Below are 9118 nucleotides of genomic sequence, written 5' to 3'. Positions count from 1 at the left end.
GCAGGTTAAGATCCTCCCTGGTAAGCCAGCTCGTGGGCTACACAGAATATTAGAAATGGGTTAGAACAATATGTAAGAGCTAGCCAATAAGAAACTGGAACTAGCCGGGCCAGGCAGTGTTTGAAAGAATACAGTTTCCATGTAATTATTTCTGGGCATAAGCTAGCCATGCAGGCGGCCGGGTGCCGGGGACGCAGCCCTGCCGCCGCTCCTATTTCAACAGGTAATGACTTCTCCAAGGTTTATATTTAATACTGATTCTTGTAATGTGTATATAAAACCACATTCTGTACTAAATGGGAAAGAACCACAAAATTACCAGCACTCTTGTCCTGGTTTGTCATTTTCAGAAATGCTAATTTATGAAGGTTTTCCCCAAGTTTCACCTTTCTAATCGTTCAGTTGTGATAAAGAAAAAAGTTCTACTCCTTTCAACAGGTATTTAGAGAATAAAAAAAAAATGATGTGGGATGTGGAAATAGTCTCTCAATAGCAGAAAAATGTTTACCTATTAACAAGATTACATTTGTGCTGTTAGCTCTTGGATGAAAGCTATACTAAAGTGAAACTTGAATGAACAGTATCTCAGCATGATTCAGCATTGGCAGCAGTGATGTTACACATGCGTGTTTTACCACTAATCCTTGAATTTTTCCATACATATAAAATTAATAAAAAACTATTGTAACTCATTAAAGAATGAAATAGATAATTTAGTACTTTCAATTTTTGATAAGTCATTATACTGGGTAGGTTTTATTGCTTTGATAAAATGTATGCATTTAATTAATGACACTGGTAATTGCAACTCAAAATAAAAGGGACTGCTTCTCCACTTCCAACTTGAGATAGGTCTTTTCTATAAAATTATGTTTAATGGTGGGTAAAGTGAAAAGCAAATGCATCACAAATGAATCATCCTTAACATAAATTCGATGACAACTCATTGCCAATCTTTGTATCTCATGCTCAAATACGCTGAATCCTAGAACATAAATTTTCATTGCAATGAAATTTAGGACTTTTGGAAATATTTCATGAAAACATCTTTTTTTGCTTTCCTAATAGTTTTGATCATGTAGTATAAATAGATAAATAAAAGCATTCAAAGAGAAAAATGTGCTTTACATAATGACATATGTTTATTCTAAATCAATTCTGTGTGGATGATAAATTTTTTATAAGTTTTTGTTTAGATTAAAGAAATAAATATAAAGAAACTTGACACACTCAAATCCACAGCAGCAACCAACTCTACAGTTTTCCCCAGGACTTTAAAATCATGTTTAGTGACCTACTAAATCTCTATATTCTCATTAAAGTGTATGCATGTTTGGATGCTGTGTGTGCACATTTCTGTATGTATGAAGGTGCAAGAATATGCATGTGTCTGTAGAAATTAGACATCAATGTCAACATCTTTCTCAATGTTTCCCCACTTTTTTTGGTTAGAGAGGATCTCACACTGAAGGTTAAACTAAGCAGTTTAGCAAGCTCTTGACCAGTAAACCCCAGGGTCCCTCCCACCACTGCCTTCCAGCTCTAGAATCACAGTTCAGACTGTCATGTCAGACTTTTAACATGGATTCTGGAGATTCAAACTCAAGTTCTCATGTACTCCCCCCCTCTACATACACTGTATCCCTCCCGTTCCCATCACCACTTGCCTTGAGTCTACCTCTGAAATCTACTCTATTTCTCCAGGGAGATACATATGTCCCCCTTGAGCCTTGTTACTTAGTCCCTCTGTGGATTTTAGCATGATTAATATTTACTTTCCAGCTAATATCTACTTATAAGTGAGTAGAAATCAGATGTCTCTTTCTGGTTCTGAGTTACCTCAGTCAAGATGATTTTTCTGGTTCCGTTTGAAACTAGAAAACCACCCCATTTTCCCCTCAATTTGCCTGTAAATTTCATGATGTCATTGATTTAATAGCGGAGTAGTACTCCATTGTGTAAATGTACCACATTTTCTTTATCCATTCTTTGGTTGTGGAACATTCAAGTTGTTTCCAGTTTCTGGTTATAACTAATTTCTTTTCTTATTTTTTTTTTTTGATTTTTTGAGACAGCTTTATGGTTCCTGTCCTGGAACTAGCTTTGTAGACCAGGCTGGCCTCAAACTCACAGAGATCTGCCTGCCTCTGCCTCCCGATTGCTGGGATTAAAGGCGTGTGCCACCACCGCCTGGCTTATAACTAATTTTGTTATGGGACTACTAACACTGGGATGGGATCAGGGGGTGTCTCTTACTCTTTTCTTTTTAGGTCTTATTTTCTTCTATTGGGTTGCCTTGTCCAGCCTTAATGTGATGGGATGTGTCTAGTCTTATTAGGACTTAATATACCATGTTTGGTGGATATGCCTAGGAGGCCTGCCCTCTTATGAAGGTAAAAGAAGAAGAATAGATCTGGGAGAGAGAGAAGGTGGAGGGAATGGCTAGAATGAGTGGAGGGAGGAGAAACTGTAGTGAAGATATATGTCAGAAGAATAAATAAAAGAAGAAAAGGAAAAAAAATAGTCTTCTCCAAAGGACACTCATTGGCTATATGCGGTTGTTTGAATTAAAATGCCCCCAAAAGGGAGTAGCACTATTAGGAGATGTGGCCTTGTAGGAAGCATGTCAGCTTGGAGGCAGGCTTTGAGTTCTCCTAGGTTCAACTTACTCACATGTCAGACCAATTCCAATCGCTTTCAATATACAGGACTCTCAGCTACTTTTCCAGCACTGTGTCTGCCTGCATGCAGCCAAGTCCTACCATGATGATATTAATGGACCAAACCATTGAACTGTAATCAAGCCAATCCAGTTATATGATTTCCTTTATAAGAACTGTTATGATTATAGTGTCTCTTCACAGCAATAGAAACCCTAAAACAGAAGTTGGTACCAGAGACTGGACCATGTTTTTATTTGGAGGAATTTGAACTTTTGTACTTTGGGTTAGGAAAGCAGTAGAATGCTTTAAGCACTGATTAATGTTCCATAAAATAATAAATATAATAAATAATGTGCCTATTATAATAGGATCATTGAAGACAGTGGTGCTAAGTGTGATTTGACGAACATTAGGGGGCTACTTCAGAGGTTTCAGAGGAGGAGAGTTTTGTTTCCTAGAGATTGTTCTTGTGATATTTTGGTGAAGAATGTGGCTGCTTTTCTGCACTTATCCAAAGAGCCTGCCTGAGGCTAAAATGAAAATATTTGGATTAGGTCCATTGGCAGAGAAAAATCTCAGAACAGCATAGAGTTTGTCTTGTGGTTATTAGTGGTAATTCTAATGAAGACTTATAATGAAAAGGAGCAAGGAAATATAAAATTTGAGGAGAAAAGAAGTGGAGTTAAGTGCTATATTCAAGGACAAATGAAATAAAGGAAATGGGACATCAGGGCTAGAACCCACCCAGCTAATTTCCAACTTATGAAAATGAATTAACAAAAACCTTGGAGCAGAGTGTGGTGGTACAGGCTTTTAATCCCAGCACTTGGAAGACACAGGCTGGCAGATTTGTGAGTCTGAAGCCAGACTGTTTCAGGACAGCCAAGTTTAGAGAGTGACAGAAGGAAAGCTATTGAAGATGTCATTGAACAAGGGGGCCATGTTCCAGCCCCAGTAAGCAGCAGAACTTGTTCTGGAGTTAAATATTGAAGAAGGGAGCTATGCAATTTACTCCCAAGACTAAGGAAAGCCACCGAGGCCAGGCATGTGTCGGGGACGTCTCTGAATAGAAGCCTAGTAGAGAGGGCATTGTGCTAGGCTGTGGACTTGAAGCCTAGTTTGTTTGGAAAACTCAAGATATTAGAGAAGCCATAGGATACCTGCTGAGAAAAGTTGCGAATAGGGAATGGAACCAGCCCAAGAGAAAGACATATGTTGCAGTCATCAAAGCTGAATGAAGCGGGAGATCTGAGGAGCATTTTGACATTGAATATGGAGAGGCAGAGTTTGGAGTTTGAGCAGCTTGTTTTTGGTCTTGCATTCATCTGCTATTTCCTCACTATGCTTCCTTCCCTATACTTTTGAGTGCTAATATATATCCCATGCCATTATACGCTGGAAGTATGTTACCTTCTTTTTGATTTGGATTTTACAGGGGTTAACAGTTAAGCAGTTGCATGAATCTCAGATGAGACATTGAACTTTAGACTTTTAAATAAGTTTGAGACTGTTAAAGACTATGGTGACTTTTGAAGTTGGAAAGAATACATTTTCTCATTATGAAATGGGGGCCATGGAGTGGAATGTGGTGGTTTGCAAGAAAATGGTTTCCAAAGGAAGTGGCACTGTTAGGAGGTGTGGCCTTTGTTGGAGGAAGTGTGTAAGTGTGGTGGCAGAATTTGGGTTATCCTATTCCTAACTACTCACAATGTCGGAACACTTCCTGTTTCCTGCAAGATGTAGACTCTCAACTACTTCTCTAGCACCATGGCTGCTTGCATACTGCCATGTCCCACCATGATGATAATGGGCTGAACCTCTGGAACTGTAAGCGAGCCACTCCAGTTAAATGTTTTTCTTTATAACAGTTGCTATGATAACGTGTTTCCATAGCAATAGAAATCATAACTAAGCATACAAATCACTCTTAAGGACACACACCCTGACCAGATGTAAATGGTCAACACAGAAAGAACTCAATGAATCTATGAAGTTCTTTGACTCACCATATTTAGTCAGGGTGTTTATTTACTTTATTTTATTTTTGATTAACGTACAGGTCCTTTTTGTATGTAGTATGGCTTCCAATTTTGTGTTTTTATAGGATTCCAGTGTGTGAGAACATGTATATCTCTGCATCTAAATGTTTCTTGTTCTTTTCCTTCTATGTATTTGTTTTGTCTTATTCCACTTTCATTTTGTTTTCTATTCTTTTATCTTATCTTCATTCATTATTGTTCCTTATATGGCTATTTATTTTCCAACAAGAGACAGAAAAGGGTGAATGTAGATTGGAGGGTAGGTGATGAAGTTCTCTGAAGAGTCAGTGTAGAGAAAATGGTAATTAATATATATATATATATATTATGAAAACAATCTATTTTTAATAGAAGAAAAAAATAAAAGAAAAATATTTAAATGTCCAGGTAACTTTTTTAAAATAAAAATTTAATGATGATTGCAGTTTCATTATTTAGAATCAAGTAAACATTTAAAACAAGTTGAGGGGCCAGCCTGGGCTACAAGAGCTAGTTCCAGGACAGGAACCAAAAAGCTATGGAGAAACCCTGTCTCATAAAATAAAATAAATAAATAAATAAATAAAAACAAGTTGAAAATTGATTTCTCAATAATTCTTGGCCAATAATTAAATACTTTTAATACTTTAAAATATGCATGTAGAAATATGAGTTATATATAAGATGGTTTCCATTGCCAATAAAATAAAATAAAATGTTTCCATTGAATAAAAGGATCCAGTAGAAGATAGGGAAGAAAAACTGTGGGAGCTAGAGAAGTTGAGGATACCAGGAAAATAAGAACAAGGCAATGAAATATGCAGGGCTCATGGTAGCTCACAGAGACTGAAGCTGCAATTGTGGAGCCTGCAAGGGTCAGTTGCATGTCTTCTGCATATATGTTATGGTTGTTGGCTTGGTGTTTTGGGGGGACTCCTGACAGTGGCAGTGGGGTGTCTCTGACTCTTTCATCTGCTCTTGGGACCCTCCTACTGAGTTGCCTCACTCACTCAGTGTTTGTGCCTGGTCTTCATGTTTCTTGTACCATTTTCAATTGATATTCCTGAGAGGCTTGCTATTTTCTATTGAAAGACTAGGTGTGGGGTGTAAGTTTGGGGTGAGAGGTAGGTCTGGATGAAGAGGAGGAAACTGGACAGAGTAAAAGGATGTATTCAATTAGAAGTGATTAAAAAAAATTTAAAATTAAAAAAAAATAAGGATAGAAATTTAAAATAATTATGTTACCTTTTAAAGTCTAGAATCAATTATTTAAAACCCAAGAATTCATTAATAGTGGGCAATAAAAAGGATGCTGTGCTGCAGAGATATGCAGACAGTACTACTGTTCCACCATGGCCACCTTTTACTCATCTATGGGTGGATTTCATTTGCACCTGTAACCAGGCAAGCTGATAAAAGTAGAGACAGCAAACACTGTTTTAACCTCCTCTGTTCACACGTAGGTGTTAATGAATTCTCAACTGATAGGTCTACTGCTTTTTGTCTTTCTATGTTGGACTAATGGTTTTCTGCAGTCATTAAAAAGAAGTTGAAATGCTACTGGTATTAAAATAGCTTCTGACCTGGGGTCCTCTTTAATTCTTTTCTTTCTTATTGACCACATTCTTTCCTAGTCTGTTTTAGTCAATATTGTCTTCTGTGAAATCCTGATCTATCACATCAGTTTGTTTGCCATATAATTCATTTTAGTTATGACTGGGTCACTGTGACCAAAATATCTGAAAGGAAAAACTCAAAGGAAGAAAGATACAGTGGCTCACAGTTTCAGAGGGTTCATCATAGCAGAAAAAGGAGGTGGTATAGCTCAGTCTATGGTAGTAGGTTTTTATGGCAGAGGCTAGTCACATCATGACAGAGCAGGAAGTAGATAAGGAGGCAGTATCTTATAATGCCCTTATGAGGCCTACCCCAGTTATATGCTTGCTCCAGATAAGCTAGCTCTCCAAAGGTTTCACAGCCTTCCCAAACAGCGCCTGTATCTAGGGAAACAAGTCTTCAAGACAAGAGCTTGTGGGGATACTTTACATTCTAACCACAATCTATTTTTCTCTGCTCTCCCATATCTGGTTGTCCATGTTCTGCAAGGTGCACAAATGGACTGACCTGACCTCGGGGAGTTGAAGCTTTGATCTCTTGTTCTTTTCTCCATTCTCGGCATTCCGCAATGAGTGTAGGAGTCTTAGCATCAGTAGTGCTTGCAGACAGCTTTATATTTATTTCCTTGAACTGGACCCCAGAACCTGTAACATCCACTGTTTCCCCAGTCTCCTTTCACAAGATCAAACACCACCAGCGAACGTCCTCGGGAACAGTGACTGATGTCAGTCTAGCGCACAAATCCAGCTGGAGTGACATCCCCACTGCTATCATGAGAGCCAAGCCTTGCTTGCAGTGATCTCATCCTGATTAATGTTTTCCATAAGTTTATTTGTACTGGTCTGATGGCTGGGAACGCTACAAGCTACTGGTGAACTGCTGGCCTCTTTGTTCAGTATGATGATTATGGTGACCTAGGTCAGTGAAGGCATTCTCTATTGTGTGAGGAAAATAAGCTCATTTGTTATGATAGTGGGAGCAGTCAACATTTTCTAGGGCCCTCTTAACTGCCAGTGGGATAGTGTATCTTCTGTTTTTTTTTTCTAAACTTATCTACTAACGGTTTTGCTGTTGTCAGAAAACCTTTATGATAACTCACACAATTTCTTAGCATTGAAGCTAAGAAATTTTATGCATTTATGGTTTAATACAAAAATTTCCCCTGTGTTTATGTTTCTTTCAACTGCCAAACATACCATCTTCCATCTGTGCATGTAGAACTTCTGGCAAATTTCAACTTTCAATAACAGATTTGTATAAATGTGTGCCTGTAAAGGAAGACATAGATGATTAACCATATACATTTATGAATTTATAACATACCTAGATTTTTTCTTCTTTTTCCTGTTTTTATAAGGATTAACTAAAAGGTTTTGTTTTGTTTTTAAATTGTTGTGTGTTTCAGAAAAAGAAAAAAACAGGCATGATGGGTTCCAACTTCTGCTGCCTAAGGAGCAATCACACATATATTAACTAACAGCAAATAGCTGTAGCTGGAAGATTCCCAATCATTTCTTTTTTAAGTGTAATATGTTCTTTTCATAGGTCAAACACAAAGCACGGTAAACATGTTAGCCCATTCCCCCTTCTTCTAGTACCTTCATCTCCCTCACTACTGTGCCCATTTTACCCCCAACTAAAGAGCATGAGCACTGTGGTTTTCGTGACTTGCCACACGTTTGCTAAAAGTATAAGAAAACCCATAAAAGGTTTCCTTTGCTGTTACTGATTTAAGAAATCCAGTCTGCAGAATAAATTACAGGGTAATTTGCTTTCACCTATCACAGCCTCACAGCTGTACTCCCTAGATTCCATGTAGTTACTTTGTTTAAGACACACTGGGGAAACTTTGATTTGCCTTTTGAATAACTAGGTAATACCATGCAAAACAAATGCACAAAAGTCTATTCAAAGGTGTTCCTGCTATTAGAAGCTCAGGTCATTTCCTATTTTGTCACCATAAGCAATGATCTCATAAATATCCTTGAACCTTTACTTTTAGGTAATGACATTTGTTCTAGTAATATATAATCTTAAAGGAGATATACCTGGTCCAATGGAGTATATGCTCACTCATAAGTGTCTTTTGGACATAAAGCAAAGAAAAGCCAGCCTACAATTCACAATCCCAGAGAACCTAGACAATAAAGAAGACCCCAAGTGAGAGATACATGGATCTAATCTATATGGGAAATAGAAAATGATAATATCTCCTGAGTAAATTGGGAGCATGGGGATTGTAGGAGAGGGGAGGAGGGGAGGAAAGGAGGAGAGCACAGAAGATTATATAGCTCAATAAAAATAATTAAAAAATAAAATAAAGTAAAACACAAAGTTGTTTGTTCTATAATAGGGCAAGGTAAAGTTAGGTGGGACAAACAAACTGAGGGTTGGGATAAAGAAGGGTAGAGTTGGAGAGATGCAAGCAAGCTGCCCAAGAAGCAAGATGCCAGAGGACCAGAAAAGTCATGGGCCACATGCCAGTTCATAGATTAAAGAGATGGTTAATAATAAGCCTGAGGTATTGGCTGAGCATTTGTAATTAATCAATCAATCAATTAATTAATATACACTCTTGGTGTTTATTTGGGACCAGGCAGTTCGGACTCTGCCTCCATTCGCAGAAGCTGCTGTGTTTGGGGGCAGCATGTTCTGAACCACACTATTGTTGAGTGAAGAAGTGAACAACATTCCCCATTGTGGGTGAAGACGTAGTATTTCAGAACAATTCACTATGTTTCAAAATGTAAAGCCCAATAATTTCTTAACTGGGGCAGTCTGTAGATGCATGTACTCAAAATATGCAATAGATATCTAGTA

Source organism: Alexandromys fortis, unplaced genomic scaffold (assembly GCF_014885135.2).
Source record: "Alexandromys fortis isolate MF-2015 unplaced genomic scaffold, M_Fortis_MF-2015_v1.1 scaffold_31, whole genome shotgun sequence".
Taxonomy (NCBI): Eukaryota; Metazoa; Chordata; class Mammalia; order Rodentia; family Cricetidae; genus Alexandromys; species Alexandromys fortis.
This window is presented reverse-complemented; position numbering follows the sequence as displayed.